Source organism: Mastomys coucha, unplaced genomic scaffold (genome assembly GCF_008632895.1).
Source record: "Mastomys coucha isolate ucsf_1 unplaced genomic scaffold, UCSF_Mcou_1 pScaffold20, whole genome shotgun sequence".
NCBI classification, from domain to species: domain Eukaryota; kingdom Metazoa; phylum Chordata; class Mammalia; order Rodentia; family Muridae; genus Mastomys; species Mastomys coucha.
This window is the reverse complement of record NW_022196903.1, coordinates 89,003,173-89,006,690: the sequence shown is the minus strand read 5'-3', so window position 1 is coordinate 89,006,690 and position 3,518 is coordinate 89,003,173. Positions and strand designations below refer to the sequence as shown.

Below are 3,518 nucleotides of genomic sequence, written 5' to 3'. Positions count from 1 at the left end.
CTTCAATTCATGGTTACCATTAAAAACCAATCTCAACCACTTCTGGCTCATTCTAATGAGACCAAAAAACAAAAACAAAAACAAAAAAACTCACATATTTATATAAATACTAGACTCCAGCCCTTTTATTATTATTATTTTTTTAAGTTTTCCATTTGTTTTTGCAAGGCCTAGTTACCGTATGACAACTTCTAACTTCTATTTGCTCTGCAACAACTACAAGAGGTAGGCATAAAGCATGAAAAAGTTTCTCAGTCAGCGCCTCCCTGTATATCATCCACTTCACACAGGAGAGGCCATGGCCTGTCCCCTTCTCCTCTCACGGAGCTGCTGTTCTGCCTGTCCAGATCTCAGAGTGAGTAACTCAGGTAAGAAACTTTCCCTACTGAAGGGTACAGTCATAGTGTCTGCTGCAGAGCAGTCCTGTATTTGTGTGTGTAGATAGATAGATAGATAGACAGACAGACAGACAGACAGACAGACAGATAGATAGATTTGTTTAAAAATAAACAACAACAAAACAAACCCCACTTCCTAGAACCAGTTGTCTTGATTCTCTACTTCCACAAGATATATACTATTTGGCCAAGACTACAGATGTGTTTTGTTTTTTTGTTTTTGTTTTTGTTTTTTGCTTTTCATAGATGCAAGGGCCATGCGAATAAATAAAAGAGCAGATACCAAAACACACATGTGACAAACTCTGAAGGCAGGTCCTTGAAAGCGTCTCTATAAACATAATTTCTAACACTTCCACTCTGTCCTGTATACGGCCAGTCCCAGAGGTCTTGTTATACATCCAGGATCTCCTCTGCCATCCCTCCACAGCGCAACCTGTAGCAACCAGTTCTCCAGCTTATAGTAGGATCCTATAATGCCAACAAGAAAATGTAGATTGCCATGGATTCATGGATGAACCAAGCCACAGCAATAATCAAGTTTTGAAAAACACAGTGTGCCACCCTGGATACCCCTGAGTTGAATGTTGTCAAATAAACCATGCCAAGCAGTGGTACATGAAGAAAACCATGATATCCCATCTGAGCGCATGGTGGGCTGCCCACCCAATAATTAAACTGGCAACAAAGCATTCTGAAATTGGCTCACAAATTATTGTAGTAGGAAGTATGTTAATTCTCAGTTTGGTCCACCTGATCACTCTAGATTGAAACAGAGAAATGGAGTACGAACCAGAGTTTTGCATGGCAACTTGAGTAGACATTGAAAACCTCCAACCTCGGTCGGCTATTGCTTTGGCCGTGAAGAAATCTTCAGCAATGTACTGAGCAAAGGCTATATAAGCCCTCCTGCCTGATCTAGCACATCCTTCCTCATTAAACAAGACATTCCCGTCACACATTTGAAGCCAGTTACACTGGCAGAGATACAGGATCTTGGGTGTGAAGTTCCAAAATATACCTGTTCTAAGGTGGCAGCAAAGCCATGTCTGTCGGCTACATATGGCAGCTCATATACCAACCCCACTTTCTCCGTCATCTGATTGACCATGTCAGTTAATGTGTCTGGAATGACTCTTATTCTGCTATCACAACTCCATATGAGATCATATTTTGCAATGTCATATGCTGGCATCAAATTATTAATTTTAGGATTAATGCCAACCTTTTTGCCACCTATATATAAATAATCTAGCATCAACATTTGGGTATTTTCCAAGCAGTTTCTTACATACATCAATAGCTGGATCATCATGGGCTTGTACACAAAGGAGTACTTCATATTTGGGATAATCCAGTTCAGATAATGTCTCCAAGTTGCCGATTAGGTTAGGATCTACCCAGTTCAGTGGTTTCAGAAGAGAGACACCAGAGAGCTTGCTATATGGCTGTTTGTCTGTTGCCTTCTTGTTGAGGTGCAACCGGGTGTAGATGATGGAGTGAAAGGCATCAGCCACAGCACCACGAAGAGCAAGAAGCCGAATAAGGCCATTCCCTCCTGGGCTCAGGTCCAGCAGCGCCATCCACCGGCCCGCTGGCCCGCTCCGGCCGCCACAGACAGCGCTGCCCCTGGAGGAGGACGCGGGGGCCGCCGGGTGCGGGGCGCTGGCCGCGAGTGGAAAGTGGGAAAGGAAGGGCGGGTGGGGCGGAGGACGTGCAGATGGGAAGGTGGGAATGGTAGGTAGCGGCCTGTTCCCCACGGCCGCTCGGCGCGCGCTCCGCACTGAACACCCCTTAGCGTGCGAGCGCTGGTGTGCTGCAAGCGCTGCGCGCTCCAAGCAGCCGTTGCCTCGCCCTCGGGCTCCGGGGGGTCCAGACCCTCCCGGCAGCCGCCGCCGCCGCCGCCGTTCCTTTCGCTTGCCCCCAGCTCCGCTAATATCTTTTTTTGTTTGTTTGTTTTGTTTTGTCTTTCGAGACAGGGTTTCTCTGTGTAGATCTGGCTGTCCTGGAACTCACTCTGTAGATCAGGCTGGCCTCGAACTCAGAAATCCTCCTGCCTCTGCCTCCCAAGTACTGGGATTAAAGGTGTGCGCCACCACCGCCCGGCCCCAATATCTAATTTCTAAAATACATATAACTATATGAAAATAAACATAAGAAATATAGGAAGCACACATCTTATATATTACTCTGCAAGAATTCCAGCTTCCTAAATTCATTTAAAATCAAATGTAAATAAATAATGTTTTCAGTCAGCATCATAAAAATCAAAAGTTTAGAAATATGATTTAAAAACAAATACAATACCATTCCTTCCTCTATAAATATAGGTAGCCACCAACTAACTAGTGTATAACCTATGGTCCCAGCATTATGAATCATCTCACTTTCTTCAAAAGACACATGAAGGAGGTATCTGTTCTAAGACAGGATGAATTAGGCAACTGGATGGTTGCCTTCCTGGCTCAGAATCAGAATGCTTGAAGACTCAATACTGTTCCCAGCTTATCCTCTGTTTGCTTGTTTGTTGTTTTACTGTGTATTTATTGTGTGTGAGTATGAAGGGGGCTATACCCACATAGCAACCAGTGACAGTTATAAGGTAACCTTAGGGACTCAATTTTTTTCCTTACTAAGCTGTGGAATTTGGAGCTCAAACTCAGGACCTTTATCTGGTAAAGGCTCAGAATCAGACAGCTTTATAGTCAAAGTGCAGTTGTTTTTAATCCTACTGATACAAATTAGTCTTCTAATTTGTACTGGGCAGTGGAGAGGATCACAGAAGCTGATCAGCAGACTTGTAGAATGCACTATGTGGCTAGACTAAATTAGAAGTATATAGAAATCCCTTAGGTAGAGGCGTCCTGGTTTCTGGTCTGGGAGTTTACATCTTAAGTTTAGGTCTGTCACTTCCTTACCGATGCGAGAGTTGCTCATGTTATTTCTGCATGTTTAAAATGTTCACAACAATAGTAATTACACAGAGTGTCAGAGGTTGAGTAAATTCCTGTTGAGTAATGATGAAGATATTTAACATGTATTTGTCGTACAGTGTTAGCTGTTTGTTACTGTTTGCTTAGGATCTTCTTAGACTGTCAACCTAAAATACCTCACCTCATT

General features: G+C 43.5%; 1 pseudogene; it reads right to left on the bottom strand.

Moving 5' to 3' along the window:
• Positions 1-270: 270 nt before the first annotated feature.
• LOC116098263 lies at positions 271-1,981 on the bottom strand (annotated as a pseudogene).
• Positions 1,982-3,518: the final 1,537 nt, after the last annotated feature.